The sequence below is a fragment of the Populus euphratica genome, unplaced genomic scaffold (assembly GCF_000495115.2).
Source record: "Populus euphratica unplaced genomic scaffold, PopEup_1.0 scaffold364.1, whole genome shotgun sequence".
Taxonomy (NCBI): domain Eukaryota; kingdom Viridiplantae; phylum Streptophyta; class Magnoliopsida; order Malpighiales; family Salicaceae; genus Populus; species Populus euphratica.
In genome coordinates this window covers 167138-173137 of record NW_011500254.1, presented here as the reverse complement: position 1 = coordinate 173137, position 6000 = coordinate 167138, and positions in this window count along the sequence as shown.

Sequence of the window (6000 nt, the reverse complement as noted above, 5' to 3'; positions counted from 1 at the left end):
AAAGGAAAACACAAGTTAACAGAGAACTCAACGTTGGGTGGGGGTTTCTATTCTAATTTCTTTTTCTTTTTCTTTTTTTCGTTTTTTGTGGTTATGAGCAACCCCAAAAAATAAAAATAAAATTGTACAAGAAATTTTAGAATTTTTCTTCGATTTGTTTTTGGGACCTTTTCCACAAAGAGAGATACGAGGAATCATTACCCTTGTTGCTTAACCATGGATGAGACCTATAGGTTTTTTTTTTAAAAAAAAAATTCTTTTATTAATTTACTTTAAAGCAAAGTATAAAAACATAAAATTAGTTTTTTATAGCTTGATTTGAGACTTTGCGAGTTCAATTTTTTATATGTGAATTTTTTTAAAAAATATTGATTTTAATTTTAAATAAAATTCAATTTATAAAAAATATGCAAAAGTAAATCATAAGGGATACCCTCTTATTTACAGCACTAAGTAATTAATATTGAAAACATATTCTAAAAATATGTACATATTAACACAAATTTTATTTTTGTTATGTCTCTTTCATTCACCTTCTTCCTCTCAAAAACTCCTAAAGTACAATGTTCTTTTTTTTCTATATATATGTTAATCCTCTTCAAAATATTATTATTCCTTTTAAGGTACGCTATTAATTTTCCTTCTTTTTTTCCTTTTGTTTTGCATGGATGCAATTGTTTTTGGTAATATAAGTAGATGATGGATGATTTTTGAATGAATTGGTATAAATTAAAAATAAATAGAGATTGAAAAGTAGTGTTTAAAATTATAACTAGTATGTCTTAGATTGCTATCATAATGTCCTTAGCTTATCTAGAACATGACATGTAAATTGTAAATTACAAGTAGTATTGAGGTTACATCTTCTTCTCAATTTTCTATACATACAGTCTATTGAATAACTAGACGACAAGTTAAAGTTTGATTTTTGTTGACCATGCCTTTCGATTAATCATTCTTGTTTTGTCCACCAATTTACCTTGAAACTATATATATCACTTTTATAGATTCTATTTATTTTTATATTTTTTAAATATTTTTATATTTTTTTAAATTAATATCTTTTTAATATTTTTAAATCATTTTGATGCTTCTAATATCAAAAATAATTTTTAAAAAATAATAATAATATATTATTTTAATACATTTCTGAATAAAAAACATTTTAAAAAGCAACTACAATCACACTATGAAATAAACTCATATACATATATACATACATACATACATATGACTAAAAAACATTTTAAAAAGCAACTACAATCACACTATAAAATAGACTCATATACATAAATACAGACATGCATATATATATATATATAGAGAGAGAGAGAATAGATATGAAACAAAACCCTTAAACAAAAAGCAAAAAATAACCTTTTCTTGTCTTTTTTCTTCCATGTAGAATGAGAGAAGAAAGAAAAAATAAGAGTAGTGGTAAACTTGTAATATTTCACTTATAATAGATACCAAATCAATCTTAAAAGACAAACTTATAATATTTTATACTTTTTTCATTAACTGAGTTCATGAATTCTTGACTTAGTGTATAAAATGTCACTGATGAGTTAAATTTTTGGCTCAATATTTTGATTCTTTGAAAGAGTTTAAAACCTAATATATCTAGGCTCAGTCATATATTGAGCCCAAATTAATGAGTCTGATAAATTAGTAAAACTCAATATACTTGGATTTCGTCATATGTTGAGCCAAAGGTGGCGTGAATCTTGTAAGCTGTCAAACTTGATATATTGGGGTTCAACCATATGCTGAACGCAAGTCAACATGAGTTTGGTAAGTTGTCAAACTCAACATATTTGGGTTCAATCACCCAATATATTTAATATACCCGGGTACAGCCATACGCCAAGCCCAATGCATTATGGATCTGGCAAGTTATCAGACCTAATATACTTGGGTTCAATTATATGTTAAGCTCAAGACTTCGTGGGTATAGAAGGTTGCTAAACCTAACATATTTGGGTTCAACAATATACCGAGCCTAAGTTAACATGGGTTTGCCAAGTTACTAAACTCAACATATTGGGGTCTTTTAATGGCTTACCATATTTTCATCTTATTAATGTCATAAAAAAATGACTCTTTAGTCTCTCAATTCCATCAAAACAACAAGATTTAGGGATTATAAATACCATTTGAATCATTTAGGTAAGAGGTCAAATTTTTCTACCCTCCAAGCTTTCATACCTTAACTCTTAGAGCATTTAAGCAGCACATGAGGCATCTCCCAGCAGCTAAACATATATTTTCACAATGATGTTGAAAGCGACACGTGGTAATAGAGGGGTGGTGGTGGTTTGGTTTCAACAACCCTTTTTTTCTCTATTTTTTCCTCAAGATTCAGGCTAACCTTGCCAAGTTTAAAAGGTGTCCTGTTTTTTTGTTTTTGTATCAAATTTGATCCTTAATATTTTGATTGTTATTTATTTAGCTTTAAATTATTTTTTATTTGATTTTTTCTTTTAATTTCATTCCTCAATCTTTTGTTTTATTTGATTTATATATCAAATTTGGTCTTTATTATTTTAATTACTATTTCTTTTATTTTGAAGCATTTTCTTAATTGTTTTTTTTTCAATTGCATCCCTTGATATTTGGTTTCATTTTAATTTATATCAAATTTAGCTCTAATTCTTTTCATTGTTATTTCTTTTGTTTTGGGTCATTTTTTATTGATTTTTTTTCTTAATCTTATCCCTTAGTATTTTGTTGATTAAGAATTTAGCTTCATGAATTTTTTGGGTTTAACTTCTATGAGGTAATCTCAATCTCATGATTGAGGCCACGAGTTTAGAAGGTTAATTCGAGTTGACTTCGATCTTTTTTAGTTCCTTCTTACAATTGATCTTTTTTCAGTTTTAACCTTCAATGTTGGGTTTGTTAGGGATTGGGTTTGATAAAGATTTGAATTCGTGATTTTTTTTTCAATTTAATTTCTATAGGGTTACTTAGATTTCAAGTCTTGAATCGCGGTTTTGGCGATTAACCTGAGATGACTCAAGTTATTTTTTTGTTGTTTTTTTTTATTTTTTTTAATTTTTGTTGTTTAGCATTGTGTTCATTTGAGAATTAAGCTTCATAATTTTATTCAATTTGATGTTTACTAGGTTATCCGGTCTCACAATCAGATCGCGAACGTAACTGACTTGTTAAGAATTATAACCTTTTTAAAAATAGATTTTTTTTCAATTTTTTCCTTTAATATTTGATTTATTAAAAATTAAGTTTTATTTTTTTTACTTAACTTTTTATAAGGTTATTTCGTTCTCATTTTATTTATTAAAAATTAAGCTTTATTTTTTTTACTTTACTTTTTTATAAGGTTATTTCGTTCTCATTTTATTTTTTATTTTTTATTAAATAAGATCATGTAGACCTTTTAAGAATATTATAAGGATTTCTTTTCATAATATTCTCAAGCATTCAATTTTTTTTACAATTAATCATTGTCTTTTTTTAGTTATTTTATTTAGCATGTTTTTTTTTAAAAAATTATTATTAAATTAATTGTGCTTAGTGAACCTAGTATAATTAATAACCCGAATCTTGGATTTTTCTTGTTTTTTAAAACTCTAGCATCATATAATTATTTTTTTTACATTAAAAAAATTAGCTTTGCCATGGCACAAAGCAGGCCATCAATCTAGTTCTCACTAAAATGTATCAACTAAAACCTAATTGAAAGAACCTAATTGAATTGAAATATTTTGCTTATCTTATTTAAATTAAAAAAGATGATGGTTGTAATTAATATTGATAATTTATTTTAAAATTATAATAATAATTATTATTATTAGCTAATAATTTTTTTTTTAAATAATCATTTCATGTTATTAGAATTTATTGTTTTTATTCTTATTTATGATGAAGTACATTATTTATTTATTTATTTTTAATAAATTTCATGGTTTTAGAGTCCCACCAGAATTTTCAAAAACTTTAAATTTATGACCAATTTTCTGATCACAAATCACATACTTTTTTAGTAATGTGAAGTTGTTATTGTTGTTGTTATATTACAATTTATACAAAAAAATGCATGTTAGAACTTATTGTAACGACACAAATAAATTTAACTTAGGGGAAAAAAAAAAGCACATCAATAAGAGCAAGATTTTTGTTGCCGTGGAATAAACAAAATTGAAAGGATTATTAATATGCAATATATGTCACGAGAATGGATTATTTGGGCATTTGAAGGGAAAAAAGTGATCTAAAGTGATGGCATATAATAAAGAAGAAAAATAAATTATTATCTATTTGAGCTTAGCCTAAATGGCTAGGTTACATAGTAATCCCTCCCTCCCCTGAATATACAATCTTTTTAAAAAATAAATATTTTTGCATAATCAATTAAAATTTGTATACAAATCCAATGACTGAAAAGGAAACAAGAATGTCTAGCAACTAGGTTGGTAATCAAATCAAATGACCAAGAGAAAAGAGTAAGATCTAATGGTAAAGAAAAAAAATAGATATATAATAATCAAAGCAGGATAAAAAAAATAAAGAAGAAAAGAAAAAAAAAAGAAAAAGACATCAGAGATGTACGAGAGCTTCGATTATGATACCATAATACTATTATAAAGATACCAAAAAGACAAATCTACAAATATAAAGGAAAGCCACCATACGAAACCAGAGTAAGCCACATATGTTATCCAAATACATAAGGCATCTCATTCGCCTAGCGCGTGTATTGCACGTGCTAGACAATTACCTTCTAGCCATTTTAGTTAGCTAAAATGATATGTTTTTTTTTCTCTTTATCTCTTTTCCTTTCCTCTTTTTTCTTCCTTATCAAGCTACGTTATCCCTACCTTAACACACACCTCTACGCATTTTTTAGTTCCCAAGAATATGCAATAGATAAATTCTATATGCAGTGCACATTATCTACACAAAGCATGCACCATATTTCTATATGAATGATTGTTTCTATCACCCACCAAATTCTCAATCATGCAAGCACCATAATCTCCATCAACAATCACCAAATTCTTCATACACACTGAGGTACCTGCAACACTACTCTCCACATTTCATAAGGTAAGCAGATATGACATGGGTCTATAAATGCTTTGGTCACCAAGCAAGTAAGTTAAGTTATATTTCATCTATTTAAAGGTAATTAACTATCATTCAACGCAATTCAATAAACTTTATATAAAAATACTTCATACAACTTTATTATATTTTCAACCTTTATATTTATTAACTTAAGCATTTGAGTATTCTTTATTCCTATATAAAACTTAGTTTGGAGGAAATATTGTGCTTAAAAAATAAATCCTATGTTCAAATTAGCCCCCAAGATATAACCTAGAAAGTTTATTTTTGTGTGAAGTCTTCATAACTTCATCATAAAGATTTTAGAAATAAAAATAAAAGAAATACAACCTATAATGTTATTAGTGTGCTACGATTCCAAACCAATATTTGTGCCTCTAGCTATCATCCTCTTATTCCATTCTTTTTCTTGGATTACTGCTTGTTTGACTTTTAAAAAGTTGCAAAATTTGGTAACATAAATGTTTCAAAATATAAGTAAAATAATCATCGATTACATTAATCCATTAGAAATAGCTTTTATTGAACAACATGAGCATGACCTAAGTCTTCGAGTCTCTTAGATGTTATAATACTCTTTAAATGATCAAATCTTATATTTATGGCTCAAATTGTTATATTTCATTGCACTGAAGAAGAAAAGAAAAAAAAGAAAGAAAAAGACATCAGAGATGAAATCTTATATTCATGGCTCAAATTGTTATATTTCATTGCACTAATCTTTTTTTCTTTTAAATTCTTTATGATTCAAGTTAAAACCAATAATCACATACCTACTAGTTGATGAAATAATGATATAAAATCCAATGAAAAGCTCTATTTAGCGTCACTATAGTCTAGTCAAATATATAATTGACTTTTTCAGGGATTTATTTAAAATTCTTACAACTTTTAGGATTAAAAATTAAT